This window comes from Bubalus bubalis, chromosome X (assembly GCF_019923935.1).
Source record: "Bubalus bubalis isolate 160015118507 breed Murrah chromosome X, NDDB_SH_1, whole genome shotgun sequence".
Lineage (NCBI taxonomy): Eukaryota > Metazoa > Chordata > Mammalia > Artiodactyla > Bovidae > Bubalus > Bubalus bubalis.
Window position 1 is genome coordinate 116,118,202 of NC_059181.1, and position 16,589 is coordinate 116,134,790.

A 16,589-nucleotide genomic window follows, 5' to 3' on the forward strand; every position below is an offset into this window, starting at 1 on the left:
AGTGCTGCCAACAACTTAGAGTATAATTAGTTTGTTTTAGACCTGATATTCCTTCAGTGGAATTTTTCTCAACCTCTAAATTTCTTTTTTTTTTTTTTTTCACCACCAAAAGCAAATTTATTTGGGAATAGCTAGAAGAATTACAATTCGGGATATGCAAACTATTATAAACCATAGGCAAATCTAGAGAACAAAGAAAGGGAGCTGACTTTTATAGGGAAAAGAAGGGAGTTGGGAGGGGCTGTAATTGCCGGAGTGCCCTGAAGGAAGCTGGAGGCTTCTTGCTGATTGAGCTGCTGCTGCTGCAGGCTCAGATTGGAGGGCAGTCAGGGTGGAGAGAAGTTTCCTACTTGCTGCTGCATAATAAGGTGTCAACCTCTAAATTTCTTTTTATTTATTTATTTACTTTTACTTTACAATATTGTATTGGTTTTGCCATACATTGACATGAATCCGCCATGGGTTCCCCATCCTGAATCCCCCTCCCACCTCCCTCCCCATCCCATCCCTCTGGGTCATTGCAGTGCACCAGCCCAGAGCACCCTGTATCATGCATCTAACCTGGACTGGCAATTCATTTCACATATGATAATACACATGTTTCAATGCCATTCTCCCATATCATCCCACCCTCGCCCTCTCCTACAGAGTCCAGAAGACTGTTCTATACATCTGCGTCTCTTTTGCTGTCTCACATACAGGGTTATTATTACCATCTTTCTAAATTCCATATATATGCATTAGTATACTGTATTGGTGTTTTTCTTTCTGGCTTACTTCACCCTGTGTAATAGGCTCCAGTTTCATCCACCTCATTAGAACTGATTCAAATGTATTCTTTTTAATGGCTGAGTAATACTCCATTGTGTATATGTACCACAGCTTTCTTATCCATTCATATGCTGATGGATATCTAGGTTGCTTCCATGTCCTGGCTATTATAAACAGTGCTGTGATGAACATTGGGGTACACGTGTCTCTTTCCCTTCTGGTTTTCTCAGTGTGTATGCCCAGCAGTGGGATTGCTGCGTCATAAGGCAATTCTATTTCCAGTTTTTAAGGAATCTCCACACTGTTCTCCATAATGACTGTACCAGTTTGCATTCCCACCAACAGTCTAAGAGGGTTCCCTTTTCTCTACACCCTCTCAAGCATTTATTGCTTGTAGACTTTGACAGCAGCTGTTCTGACTGACGTGACATTGTGGTTTTGATTTGCATTTCTCTGATAATGAGTGATGTTGAGTATCTTTTCATGTGTTTGTTAGCCATCTGTATGTCTTCTTTGGAGAAATGTCTGTTTAGTTCTTTGGCCCACTTTTTGATTGGGTCGTTTATTTTTCTGGAACTGAGCTGCAGGAGTTGCTTGTATATTCTAGGTCGATTTCCTCTTTTGCTTATTTACCCTGAGCCACAGTCAGCCACAGCTTTGCTCTCATTCTAGGAATGGGGCTATTGGATGCTAGTGTGGAGTGTAACTACAGCTGAGGTTGACTGTCTGAGACAGGAAAATGTGGAGGCATTGCTTGAATACTCTTTTCAGAAAAGCATGGCTTTGACTTTTGGATATCACACTTGTAAAATACTTGCATGCTGTAAAATCTGCCTCTCACGACTTTTGCATTTCATTGGAAGAACTAATTTGTTCCCAGATCTTTCTGCTTGTTCTTCTGAACCAACGTTCCTGGTAGAACAGGAGAAGGCTCTCAAACAGTAAGTTATAAAAATTCAGGGAACTTCTCATTTTAGTGAGCATTCCCTTTTTTTTTATATTTGAAAGTTTAGTGTTTCATTGAAAAACTCTAACTGTGTCAAATCTTTGAGCGTTTTCTCTATAAATCATTGTGGCAAGGAGCAATGGAGGGTGCACTGAAAAATAGAAGGCCAGTTGTAGCTCCAGGTCATAGTTTATTGACCGATAAAATGAAGGGGTTGAAATAGATCTCTCAGCTTCTATCCTTCTCTATGACCATTGTAATGGAATATTTGAGTATGGACAAGCTTTCACTGTGAATTATAATAAAAGAAGGAATCTTGGTATATTTTGTATACTATGCTTAAGTATATATAAAATATTACATTAGCCTTCTTACTTTATAACTTTCCATGGTGGTATCTGGTATTAATTACCAAAGCTATGATGTGTCAGTCTTCATAGTTCCTGGGGGCTTCCCAGGGTGGTAAAGGATCTGTCTGCCCATGCAGGAGCCACAAGAGATGTGGGTTTGATACTTGGGTCAAGAAGATCCCCTGGAGGAGGAGAGCATGGCAACCTACTCTAGTATTCTTGCCTGAAGAATAATCCCATGGACAGATTTCCTGGCAGACTATAGTCCATGGGGTGGCAAAGAGTCGGACACAACTGAGCATGCGCGCGCGCGCGCGCGCGCGCGCGCACACACACACACACACACACACACACACACATATAATGAGAATGGTTTTAGTTATGAGTTGTATTCTGAGGGAAGAAGTAGGAAAATGGATGATTTTCTTTTAAAGCCCAGATGGCCAGGAGAGTTAAAGCATCTGGTGTCCTTATTACAAATCAGAGACCTCAAGTTAGGTACATCTACATATAAGTTCCACAACTTATATGCTGCCTAATTGTATAATTATTGTATTGTTTTGCATTGTGGTATTTGATTAATTAGAATATGGATAGAAAATCATCCAAAGTAAAAGCATTAAAAACATTTTGCATAGTGGTCCCAAATATTTATACTAAATGACAACAATGAATATATAAGAAATGAATATATGAATTTTCATACAGTTCCCTGGGATGGATTTATAATTATTTCTGACTGTAGCATGTAGGAAGTTATTTTGGTTATTGGGAAAACAACAACAAAAAAATAAAGCTTGGGAAAGAGATGAACAAATCACAGTTTGGAAAATGGTGCACTATAAATTATAACTAAACATTTCAGCAGTTTTCTTTAGTGTTTCTAAATTTTGCCTTAGGTGGCTAAAAGTAAACTTTGGTTAATGTCCGTGTTTCATTAGTCATTAGTGGGATCAATTGACAGTATGCTGGATGCCTCATGTGGGCCCAGAATCAAAATTGTTTTACTACTTCTGTGTAGTAGATAATTAATACAGATTAAAAAAAATATATTCACACACATATTAAAGGCTCAGGACTTCCCTGGTGGTCCAGTGGTTAAGACTCTGTGCTTCTACTGCAGGAGGCATGGGTTCAATCCCTGGTTGGGAAACTAAGATCCCACATGCCACACAGTGAAGCCAAAAAATAAAATAACCCAAAACAAACAGATATTAAAGGCTTGTTTCCTGTAGCAGTCCACTGACCTCATTCTCAAATCACATTTGCATTTTTTTTTTTTTTGCAGTGATAGTCATCATGCTTTGAACCAGGGTTACAAACCCAGTTTCTGAAAGATTCCAAATACAGTACTTCTTAGTCTTTTCTTCATACTGTCAAATGGTAAAGCCGAGAATGATAGGAGGATGATAACAAGCCTGGGATGTATTTGTGAAATAGTCTTAGTTTTCCCCATGAGAATAATGAGACGAAAGTGGTTCAGCTGCATCTGAGGTCCTGCAGCTAGTAGATGGCAAAATCAGGACCTTAGCTCTGATTTGACTACTTCAGTTACAGTGGCCCATGTCTCCATAGAACTCATATTTTGACAGATTTTAGTAGATCAATAAAACATCCTGTTTGCATGATTTACTATTCAATTAATTTACCAGTGTGGAATTTGTATTAGCCTACTTTCATAAATTCAGAGCAAAAGCCACATTCAGCTCTGCCGCTGCTACTGCTGCTAAGTCGCTTCAGTTGTGTCCGACTCTGTGCGACCCCATAGATGGCAGCCCACCAGGCTCCCCCGTCCCTGGGATTCTCCAGGCAAGAACACTGGAGTGGGTTGCCATTTCCTTCTCCAATGCATGAAAGTGAAAAGTGAAAGTGAAGTTTCTCAGTCGTGTCTGACTCCTAGCAATCCCATGGACTGCAGCCCACCAGGCTCCTCTGCCCATGGGATTTTCCAGGCAAGAGTACTGGAGTGGGTTGCCATTGCCTTCTCCACATTCAGCTCTAGCCTTATCCAAATTGGTTGTCTATACTAGTCAAAAGTCCCAAACTCCCATTTTAGCCTCCTGCTAAATTTTGACTGTGGGGCCTGACCTAAGTAATTCACTGTTCTCTGGCAGTATGGAATGAATGATTTAAGGATAGATAACTCCAAAATGATGACTAGATAAAATATGATTTGTCTTCATTGCTTTGTTTTGTATCAGTTCCTAACAGACTGTTGGACTCTATAAATTACTTGGAAACATTTTTAGCTACTTAAATAGAAACTGAAGAGATGTTTTTGTTTCTTGAAGCTCTTTCAGAGTTCACATGCATGTCAGTTCTTATGTCATATTTATGAATCAAGGGCTCTAAATATATACATTTCTAAATAATAGACAATATTTCCTTTAAGAATCTATATGCAAAAGGTATATGATTCGTTGACTCATTCATTCAGTTAAGCAATAAAAATATGCTCAGGGCCTACTTTGATGGTCCAGATTTTCGTTCTTTCTGACTGAATACTTATATTAAAGAATATCATGAGATGGGAAATTCACCAGTCCACACTGTATACTGTATTGTTCATCTGGAAGCAATGGCTTTATTGCTCTAATACTATAAGGAGGACATGGTCCTTTTAATTCATGAAGGACTCTCTGAAGTGAACTAATGAGGCGCAGTTTCTCATATACAAGCCCAGCAGGCAATTTTAGGTTTTGTTATAACCAATAGCCTATCACCTACTTGAATTTTAAGAGATGCTTTGTGCATGCTCACATGCATGTATGTCTGGCCAACAATAAATAAAAATAAAAGTGGGGTTGTCTGACTGGTTGGTTATCTTGGACACTTCTTGTTGTCTGGATTTTCATTCTTGGCAAAAAAAAAGTGAAGAAACATATATTTTACATGCTTTTGAGCTTCGAGTTTAGCCAGCTATGTATTTGGGAAAGTCGTCTGGGCTAGAAATGAAGATTGTTTCCCTCTTCTTCCTTTTTTCTCTTGAATCGTTTAAACCACCTTCTACCATCTCATGCATTTCATAGTGTTCAGTATTGACTCCCCCAACTTTTGTTTTTGGGGGAGTCAGTAAATTACGAGTCTTTTCTTCAAGAGGATGAAGCATAGTGCAGTGGCAAGTGTTTGGAACTGAAGATCAGAGAAAATTCTCGTTGGTTTACTAACTCAACTGGCACACTCTAGCTGTTTTAATTTCACTGACTGTCATTTTCCACAACTATAAGATGTGGAGGTTGAATAATAATTTAGATAAAATTTGGCAAGTTGTTTAACTTCTTTTTTTCATCAGTGTCCTCATCTATAAAATAAAACTAATATATAACCAACTCCAAGGGTTGTTGTGAAGAGTAAACAGTATACTTCCACTGATTATATGAAGTCCAAAATACTCTGCTGATAGTCCTACAAACTCATGGGACCTTTCTTGGCCAACTGTGGCTTTGAAATCATATTCCCACTGAATTAATTCAAGCTTGGGATTGTGTCATTGTCCTATATGTGTTGTCTCTGTTCTGTGACAAATCTTCCTAGATGGTGGGATTCAGCCCTTCCCATAACTTCTTCAAAATGAACCAAGAAAGCACATACACAAATGCCAATTGTGTGTGTGTGGCAGGCTTTACCAAATGTTGCAGGAGGTACAGGTTGAGTTATCCATGCTCTTATAAAAATGACCATTTGTGCAACTTGTTCTGTCTCCTCTCTCTTTATATTCCTTGGATTCACATGTTCATTTCACTCTAGAACACAGCACAAGGATATTTTTTTTTTTTACATTCTCAGCTCTTCACTCTACCAGCCCACCATTGTATATCCCATTCAGTTCAGTTCAGTTCAGTCACTCAGTCATGTCCGACTCTTTGCGACCCCATGAATCGCAGCACACCAGGCCTCCCTGTCCATCACCAACTCCCGGAGTTCACTTAGACCCAAGTCCATAGAGTCAGTGATGCCATCCAGCCATCTCATCCTCTGTCGTCCCCTTCTCCTCCTGCCCCCAATCCCTCCCAGCATCAGAGTCTTTTCCAATGAGTCAACTCGTTGCATGAGGTGGCCAAAGTACTGGAGTTTCAGCTTTAGCATCATTCCTTCCAAAGAAATCCCAGGGCTGATCTCCTTCAGAATGGACTGGTTGGATCTCCTTGCAGTCCAAGGGACTCTCAAGAGTCTTCTCCAACACCACAGTTCAAAAGCATCAATTCTTCGGTGCTCAGGCTTCTTCACAGTCCAACTCTCACATCCATACATGACCACAGGAAAAACCATAGTCTTGACTAGATGGACCTTTGTTGGCAAAGTAATGTCTCTGCTTTTGAATGTATCTGATTAATAACCTTCAGTAGAAGCACCTCCATTTTAAGAGGAGCTGCCTCCTTAAAAGTAACTGTAGCTTTTCTGCTCCTCCGTTGTACATGTTCATGTCCCTCCCTCAAAGGTTGTATACTATCAAAGAACAGAACTTCTATTGCATTGTTCTTGAAGTGTATGTACTTAGCACCATGCCGGGCACACAGCTCATCAACACATTTTCTTCTTTGAATAGGTGGTATATGTGCAGATGGTTTATAGATTCATGCATTGTGTGTTTATTTAGAGTAATAGAAAACATTTACAGTAGTTAGTATTTACCAGGCAATGGTCCAAACATTCCACATGAATCACTACATTTAATTTTCATGATAAACCCACAGAGGTGGTCCTGTTATCAGCTGCGTTTCATAGACAAGGCAACTGAGGCAGTCAGGTAACTTGGGTTAAACTGCCCAGTATATACAGCTTGGATTTGAATTCAGGCCATTGAGTTTTGGAGTCCATACTCTTAAGAACTAGATTAAGGTTTCTTTAATGCCATAGTCATAAGCATGTTCACGAATCAACAAAATGAAATATTTCTAATTTTATGAGGTTAGTATGTACAGGATTGGAGAAGGCAATGGCACCCCACTCCAGTACTCTTGCCTGGAAAATCCCATGGATGGAGGAGCCTGGTAGGCTGTAGTCCATGGGGTCGCTAAGAGTTGGACACGACTGATAACTTCACTTTCACTTTTCACTTTCATGCATTGGAGGAGGAAATGGCAACCCACTCCAGTGTTCTTGCCTGGAGAATCCCAGGGACGGTGGAGCCTGGTGGGCTTCCGTCTATGGGGTCGCGCAGAGTCGGACACGACTGAAGCGACTTAGCAGCAGCAGCAGCAGCATGTACAGGATCCTTCATTCTGAATAAAAGATACTTTAAATATATTGCATCCAAATGTAAATGTTTGTGTAAATGAAGGTTTTTTTGGAGACAACTTAAGAATATTTGGGGGGACTTCCCTGGTGGTCCAGTGGCTAAGACTTTGTGCTCCCAGTGTAGGGGGCCCAGGTTCTATCCCTGGTCAGGGAACTAGATCCCACATGCTGCATCTAAGAAGATCCCACATGCTGCAACTAAGACCTGTTGCAGCCAAATAAATAAATACATATAAAATATATTTTTGATGGAAGAGACTAAGAAAACCATGCATTACTACCCCCCTCCTGGTTTTAAAGTATTTATTTTGGCTGTGTTAGGCCTTAGTTGTGGCATGTAGGATCCTCGTGGCATCATGTGAGAACTTTCGCTGTGGCCCATGGGCCTTCTAGATGCGGCATGCATGCGCAGCAGTTGCAGTGTACAGGCTTAGCTGGTCAGCAGCATAGGAGATCCCAGTTCCCTGACCAGGGGTCTAGTCCACATCTCCTGCACTGCAAGGCTAACTCCCAACCACTGAACCACCAAGGAAGCCCCTATTGTCCCTTTTGATTCAGTTAATGTGAATGAATTGCCTTCTATATGGCAAGAACTTCCCCATGTGTTATCTCGTTGAATCTGTGCAACAACTCTATTCTGAGCTACAGTGTTGTTATCCATTTAGGGGTTGCAATTACCCTTGTTATTGTTGTTCAGTCACTAAGTTGTGTACAGCTATTTGTGACCACATGAACTGCAACAAACCAAGCTTCCCTGTCCTTCACTCTCTCTTGGAGTTTGCTCAAACTCATGTCCATTGGGTCAATGATGCCATCCAACCATCTCATCCTCAGTCACCCCCTTCTCCTCCTGCCCTCAATCTTCCCCAGCATCAGGGTCTTTTCCATTGAATCAGCTCTTCACATCATGTGGCCACAGTATTGGAGCTTCAGCTTCAGTATCAGTCCTTTCTCCCTCACCACAATTGGAAAGTATCAAGTCTTTGACACTCGCCTTATTCATGGTCCAACTCTTACATCCGTACATGACTACTGGAAAAACCATAGCTTTGACTATACAGACCTTTGTTGGCAAAGTGAAGTGATGGCCCTGATTTTTAATATGCTGTCTAGGTTGGTCATAGCTTTTCTTTCAAGGAGCAAGTGTCTTTTAATCTTATGGTTGCAGTCACCATCCCCAGTGGTTTTGGAGGCCAAGAAAAGAAAATCTGTCATTGTTTGTGCTTTTTTTCCCATCTATTTGCCATGAAGTGATGGGACCAGATGCCATGATCTTAGTTTTTGAATGTTAAGTTTTAAGCCAGCTTTTTCACTATCCTCTTTCACCTTCATCAAGAGGCTCTTTAGTTCCTCTTCACTTTCTGTCATTAGAGTGGTATCTTTTGCATATCTGAGGTTGTTGACATTTCCCCTGGCACTCGTGATTCCAGCTTGTAAGTCATCCAGTCCTGCATTTCAAATGATGTACTCTGCATATAAGTTAAATAAGCCAGGTGATAATATACATCTTTGATGTACTCCTTTCGCAATTTTGATTGAGTTCATTTTTACGTGTCTGATTCTAACTGTTGCTTCTTGTTCTGCATACAGGTTTCTCAGGAGGCAGGTAAGTTGGTCTGGTATTCCCAACTCTTTAAGACTTTTCCACAATATATTGTGATCCACACAAAGGCTTTAATGTGGTCAGTGAAGCATAAGTAGATGTTTTCTGGAATTCTCTTGCTGTTTCTGTGATCAAGCAGATGTTGGCATCTTGATCTCTGGTTCCTCTGACTTTTCTAAATCCAGCTTGTACATCTTGAAGTTCTTGGTTCACATATTGTTGAAGCCTCGCTTGAAGGATTTTGAGCATAACCTTGCTTGCATGTAAAATGAGCACAACTGTACAGTAGTTTGAGCATGCTTTGGCATTGCCTTTCTTCAGGATTGTAATGAAGACGGCCTTTTCCAGTCCTGTGGCCACTGCTGAGTTTCCCAAATTTGCTGGCATATTGAATGTAGTACTTTAACAACACTGCCTTTTAGGATTTTAAATAGGTCAGCTGGAATTCCATCGCCTCCACTAGGGTATTGCCCTGTTGCTGCTGCTGCTGCTAAGTTGCTTCAGTCATGTCCGACTCTGTGCGACCCAATAGACGGCAGCCCACCAGGCTCCTCCGTCCATGGGGTTTTCCAGGCAAGAGTACTGGAGTGGGATGCCATTGCCTTCCCCAAGGGTATTGCCCTAGAGTGTGTTTAATAGTAGCTTCTCATGGAGGCAAGACCACTTCACATCTCTCTTATGGGCCCTGATATCATCACTAAACAGAAAGATGAATGGTCTTGTCATTAATTAGGATGAGAGAAAAAATTTAGAGAGCCTAAAATTATAGTTCCACTTGGAATTGGGGTTTTTTTTTAGATGTGAAAATATATCAGTTCTGAAAATCATTATTTACACAGAGAAGTAGTATACTATGATGTTTGAGAAGATGGCCCTGCACACAGACTGCCTGCCTGGGTATGACTCCTACAGTGGCTTTCCAGTCTGGCCGAGTGACTAACTTTGGACAAATTGTGTAGTCTCACTGTGCTTCAATTTCCCTTAATGGAAAATCACTCGTAATAATAGTACTAATCTCACAGGGTTGCTTTAAGGATTAAGGAATTTAATACATGTACAGTGTTTAGAACAGGGCCTAACAGTGTTTGAATGAATAAAATATCATACTTTCTAAAATATCCCTAGATAGTTATAAATTCAATGGTTCCAGCATACATTTATTAAATAGTGACATCATGGGCTCAGATTTGTTCCCTTTTAAAAATAAAAAAGAAGCTAATTTGATATGTAGATTCAAAGGCTCACACATGGAGGCCTATTATCTCCAAAAGGAAAACATGATTTAGAATTAACAGTTAAGAACAGTTGAAACAAGTTCACCTGTATAACTTTTCTAGATTCCATATACAAGCGATATTATGTGACATTTGATTTTCTTTCTGACTTACTTCAATCTGTATCATAGTCTCTATGTCTGTCTAGGGAGGAAGGGAGGGTGGGATGAATTGGGAAATTGGTATTGACATATATACACTATGATGTATAAATAGATTAATGAGAACCTACTCTATAGTACAGGGAGCTCAGTATTCTGTGATTACCTAAATGGGAAGGAAATCCCCAAAAGAGTGAATCCTAGGGACTTCCTTGGTGGGAAAGTATATGAGAATCCTCCTGCCCGTGCTGAGCCTTGATCCTTGGTTTGGAAGTATTCAGCATTTATGTGTAGCCTGTCAGGCTCCTCTGTCCATGGGATTCTCCAGGCAAGAATAGTGGAGTGGGTTGCCATTTCCTTTTTCAGGGGATCTTCCCGACCTAGGAATCAAACCTGGGTCTTCTGCATTGCAGGCAGATGCTTTACCAACTGAGCTACAAGGGAAGCTCCCATTTTGCATGCCTGGGAGCAAGTAAAGCTTGTGTGCCACAACTGCTGAGCCTGAGCTCTAGAGCCTGTGAGCTGCAACTACCGAAGCCTGTGCACCTAGAGCCCATGCTCCACAAGAGAAGCCACTGCAGTGAGAAGCCCTGGCCCCAGAACTAGAGAGTAACCCCTCTCACCACTACTAGAGAAAAGCTCCTGTAGCAATGAAGACCCAGCACAGCCAAAAATAAATAAAAAGAAATTATGAAAAAAGAGAGGATCTATGTATACACTCAGCTGACTCACTTTGCTGTAGCGCAGAAACTAACACAACGTTGTAAAGCAACTATACTCCAATAAAAATGAAAGCATAAAAGAATGGTTGAAACAGATACCGAATTTTAAAAATATAACTAATTAAAAAAACTACCAGTTCAGAAAAATAATTTATCTTTTTTAGGAGGAGGTATGGTGGAAGGGCTAATTTAAGTGAACATTCAAAAGGGAAAAAAATTAGGGGAAAAAGCCTATTTTCCCAGCTGGGGAATGTCTGCAGATTTAGTGAATACTTAGTCAGCAGATCTCTATTTTTATTCAAGCAGCTTGCCAAGAAATACAGTGGCTGCAGTTTTCCTCTCATCTCTAACGTGAACGGCAGCTCAGCTAGGAATACTGAAAACGAATGCCCGTCCTTTCATGTGCCAGAGTGGGTGACGGCTAGCACGCAGATCAGCAGATTCTCACCCCATCCTGTACTGTGGGAATTGGCCCAGTTAACAAAGGCAAACTGGGTTAGGTCTGGGTTGACGGCATACTGTTTCTATTTGGGTACACTTCATGAACAAGCCTAAGCTGTCTTGCAAAAATCATTGTGCAAGATTCCCTGGTTCAATATTTGTCTTAGAAAGCAGTCATGTATATGAATGTCTTTCTGTGAGAGTCAAGATATTCAAGACTTAAAATGCAGTGGTGAACACTTTGCTGTTGATGATGGTTTTATGTACACTGCTAGTCTTAAATTCTTCATCTCACACTGCCTGCTCATCAAGAATGGCTTTGTATTTCCTCTAGATCTTTCACCTTCAAGTCCTAGCTTCCCTTTAGGCCCTGAAGTAAATGTTAGCACATCTATCCAACTCCTATTCATGGCTCTAGTGGGAAGTGATCATTTCTTTCCCCGACCTCTTGAAATATGTCATCTGTACCTGTTTTAGAACATGGTCACTTTCTACATACAGTTTTCATTTATTTTGTATACTCATATCCCATACCAGATTGTATGCTTCTTGAGGGTGTTTCTGCATTATCTTTATAGAGCAATACTGTATCTTGTATGATGCCCGTCAGATTGTATATACAAAATTGTAAGCCAGCATGTATATCATAATGAATTTACTTTTTTATTTAAATTGAAAGTATGGGAATATCTGGTACAGTAAGTAATTGGGCAGTGAGAGGAACTGGAATGTAAGTCAAAATCTGATTAAATACAATCAAAGTCCAGGAATTTGTATTTAACACACTTTGCAGGCCATTGTGATATGTAGCCAGAGTCACCTGCCATTCAACAAGGTTGGTGATGCTAAATCATCCTTTCTGCTCTGGAGCTTTAGGAATTTACAAAATGAAAATTAAAAATTGGGTAGCCTATGAAGTTCTCAGTTTCAGAGGCACAGACACCAGACATTTTATTTTAGTCCCCAAACATTACCTTTATACTTCAGAGTTATTTTATTTTCTAGCTCGTTGATTGGGTGAATTTAGGGTGGTTAACAGTGGGCCAGGGAAGAGGAATGGCTGGCCTGTGAAACCAGGAAACCTAGCTGTAGGTGCCAGGAACTAAGGAGGGGGTTTTAGTAGCAGCAAATACTTCAACTGTCTGCTATGTGCAAGGCACTAGGTATTCACAGTAGAAAATGCACTGGATATGGAATTAGAAGTTTTGGATTAAATCTATAATCCATATGCTGACTTGCTCTGAAACAAAGCATATAGTAGTGTGATGACTAAGAGAAGGATCTGGAACCAACAGCTTAAAGTTCACATGCTGGCTTAATAAATTACTACTTTGTTGAGCTGTGATAGTGCTGTGTGCCTCAATTGCCCTCTCTAAAATAGGAATGAGATGATAGCAATACCTACTTTAGACCATTGGATGAAGGTTAGATGAGACAATATGAATCATAGATCAATGTTTAGTACATTCAGACCAGTGTTAGCTCTAATTATTTTTGCCATTTATTTAAAAATTGGAGTAAGATCTTCCCAATCCTAGACTGCTGTCAGGATTAAATGATCCATGTTTATAGTAACTGATGAACATCCACTATGTATATACTTTCTTTGTGGAATTGTTGTGAAAATAGGTACTACTTCTTTAAATATTTGATAAAGTTCAGTTGTGAAGCTATCTGGGTCTGAGCTTTTGTTGTGGATAATCTTTAAATTACTAATTCAATCTCTAGTTTTCCTATGCCTATTTAGTTTTATATTCCTCCTTGGATCAGTTTCAGTATTTTGTGTCTTTCTAGATATTTGCTATTTTCATCAAATGTTTCTAATTTGTTTCTATGTATTGTTAATATTCACTCGATCCTTTTATTTCTGTAGATCATATTGTAATGTCCTCCTTTATTTCTAATTTAGTAATTGGAATCACTTTTTGCTTAGTTTCCCTAAAGTTTGTCAATTTTACTGATCTTTCAAAGAACCATTTTTAATTTTTCTGTTTTTTCTATCATCTATTTTATTAGTTTTGATCTAATTATTATTTCTTTCCTTGTGCTTGCTTTAGATTTAGTTATTTTTTATACTGTCTTAAGGTAAAAGCTAGGTGTTCAAGTTGAGGTATAAATTTTAATGTAAGCATTTGTAACTATAAATTTCTTTAAGCACTGGCTTAGTTGCATGAGTTTGCATCTTCATTTCTATTCATCTCAAAATATTTTTGAATTCCTTTTACAGCTTTTTATTTAACACATTGCTTTTTCTATTTAATTTATTTCTACACTAATTCTTACTTTCTTCCCTTTCCTTGCTTTTAGGTTTAATGTCTCTTTTCAGTGTGTTAAGGTAAATATTGGACTGTTTACTTGATCTTCTATAATGTGAACATATACAGCTCTAAGATTCCTTTAAGCACTAATCTAGCTGTATCCTATAAGTTTTGTTATTTTGTGTCTTTGGTTTCATTTATCTCAATATATTGACTAATTTTTGATTTCTTATTTGACTCATTGACTATTAAAAACTGTCCTTCAATTTCCACATACTTGCAAATTAACCAGACTTTTTTTCTGTTGTTAACCTCTAATTCAAATCCACTGTGATTGGGGAAAATACTTGGTACAGTTTGAATCCTTTTGAATTTACTAAGGCTTCTTTTATGGACTAATGTATGATTTAGCCTGGCGAATGATCCATGTGCACTACAAAAGTGTGTATTCTGCTGTTTTGGGGGAGTGGAGTGTTCTTTAAATGCCTGCTAAGTCTAGTTGGTTTATGATGTTGTTTAAGACTTGTATTTCCTGATTGATTTTCTGCCTAGTTATTCTATCCATTCCTGAATTTCACATGTTGAAGACTTCAAATGTTATTGGTGAAATGTTTATTTCTCATTTTGTTCTGTCAGGTTTACTTGATATTCTTGGCCTCTGCTGTTAGATAAACATCTATTTTAAATTACTGTATCATAATGATGGGTTTATACATTTATTACTGTAAAACACTCTTCTTACCTTTGTAACAAATTATTAAAGCCTATTTCATCTGATGTTAGTATAGTTGCTCCAGTCTTCTTAATGTTGCTATTTACATGATGTATATATTTACATTCTTTTCATTTCAACCTGTCTGTGTCTTTGAAACAAAAATGTGTCCCTTGTGGATAGCACATAGTTGCATCTGGTTGTTGTTATTGTTGTGTGTGTGTGTGTGTGTTTTATCCTATCTGACAATCTCTGCCTTTTGATCGGATTGCTTATTCACATTAATATTATATTATTATTGATATACTCTGTGGCTGTATGTCTTTGATGGTTGGCTATATGTCTACCATTTTACTTTTGTGCTTTGTCTCATGCATTTCCCCCTCTATTCCTGTTTACTACTTTCTTTTGTATTAGGTGAATATTTTCTAGTGTAATAATTCTTTTAAATCTTTTTCACTATGTATTTTTAGTCCCTATTCTTGTCATTCTAGTTCTTACTATATAATGTTTCAGAATCTATTTCAGATTTATATTAACTAATTCCAGTGATGTATATAAACATTGTTTCTCTATAGTTGTATTCACTTATCCTCTTTTTTACTATTATACCTATTGTATATATATATATTACAGAAAACACATTGTTATAATTATTTTATCAGCTTTGGCATAAAGTTGTACAAAGAAAGAACATCTATATTTATAGAATTTTTATAGTAATCCTCTTACTATAAGTAATCTTCTACCATTATTGATTCTCCATTTGTTTTTGTGAATTCATGTTATCTTGGTATCACTTTGCTCCCAAAGGCCTCTTTTATGCTTTTGTGAAGTATATTATATCTCTATGTTATTAGTCTAAGAATGGAAACATGTACATATGCAATCATATATACATATGAATATATGTGTATATATGTATGCTTGTATCTATTTTTAAAATCAGTTAAGGGAGGAGAGAGAAAAAAGATACATTTATCCTGTGTTTTATAATTATATTTACTGATATCTTTTGTTTTTCCTATAGATTTGGTTTATAATCTGGGATCACGTAAAGCCTGAAGAACTTCTTTCAGTAGGCTCTTCTTTTGTAAGGTGAATCAGCTAATAACACATTTTTTTTTTCTTAATATAGGAATGTGTTTATTTCACCTTCATTTTTGAAAAATAGTTTTTCTGGATATAAGATTCTGTGTCTGTTTTATTTCTTTCATCATTTCCTCCAATTAAAATAAATAAATTAAAAAAAAGAAAGTACAAAAAAATAAATAAATAAACACCATCTCACTGTCTTCCAACCTACACTATTTCTGATAAGAAGCTAGCTGTTAATCTAATTGGTGTTCCTTTTTATATGTTAAGTAATTTTCTTGCTGCTTTCAAGATGCTATTCTTTTTAAGCTTTTAGATTTTTTTTTTACTGTGATGTATCTGTGTGAATTTCTTTATTTTATGTTTGTTCTAGTTGGATTTTTTTGAGCTTTTTGTATTGTAGATATATTAAATTAATCTTATAAAGTCAAATTTGTGAATTTGTTTTCAGCTATTTTTTCAAATACTGGTTTCTGCTTCATATTTTCCCTTTTCATCATGGTACTGCCACTGGTATGTTGTGAAGATTAGTATTGTTCAGTTGATAAGTCATGTCCAGCTCTTTGCCACCCGATGGAGTGCAGCACACCAGGCTTCCCTGTCCTTCACTATCTCCCTGAGTGTGCTCAAACTCCTGTCCATTGAGTCAGTGATGCCATCCAACCATCTCATCCTCTGTCTCCCTCTTCTCCCAATCTTTCCCAGCATCAGGATATTGATGACATCCAGTGAGTCAGCTCTTCACATCACGTGGTTTCAGCATCAGTCCTTCCAATGAGTATTCAAACTTTATTTCCTTTAGGATTGACTGGTTTGATCTCCTTGCAGTCCAAGGGACTCTCAATAGTCTTCTCCAACAACACAATTTGAAAGCATCAATTCTTAGGCACTTGGCCTTCTTTATGGTCCGACTCTCACTTCTGTACATGACTACTGGAAAAACCATAGCTTTGACTATACAGGCCTTTATCAGCAAAGTGATGTCTCTGCTTTTTAATACGCTATCTAGGTTTGTCATAGTTTTTCTCCTCAGGAATAAGCGTCTTTTAATTTCATGGCTGCAGTCACCATCTGCAGT

At 38.3% G+C, this 16,589-nt stretch overlaps 1 long non-coding RNA gene across 1 annotated transcript in view; it reads left to right on the forward strand.

Moving 5' to 3' along the window:
• Nucleotides 1-13,763: 13,763 nt before the first annotated feature.
• LOC123331779 overlaps nt 13,764-16,589 on the forward strand; it is a 58,127-nt gene continuing 55,301 nt past the window's right edge. Inside the window, exons 1-2 of the long non-coding RNA XR_006548551.2 lie at nt 13,764-13,781; nt 15,447-15,514. This is a non-coding gene — a long non-coding RNA (uncharacterized LOC123331779). The remainder of the gene's footprint in view (nt 13,782-15,446; nt 15,515-16,589) is intronic.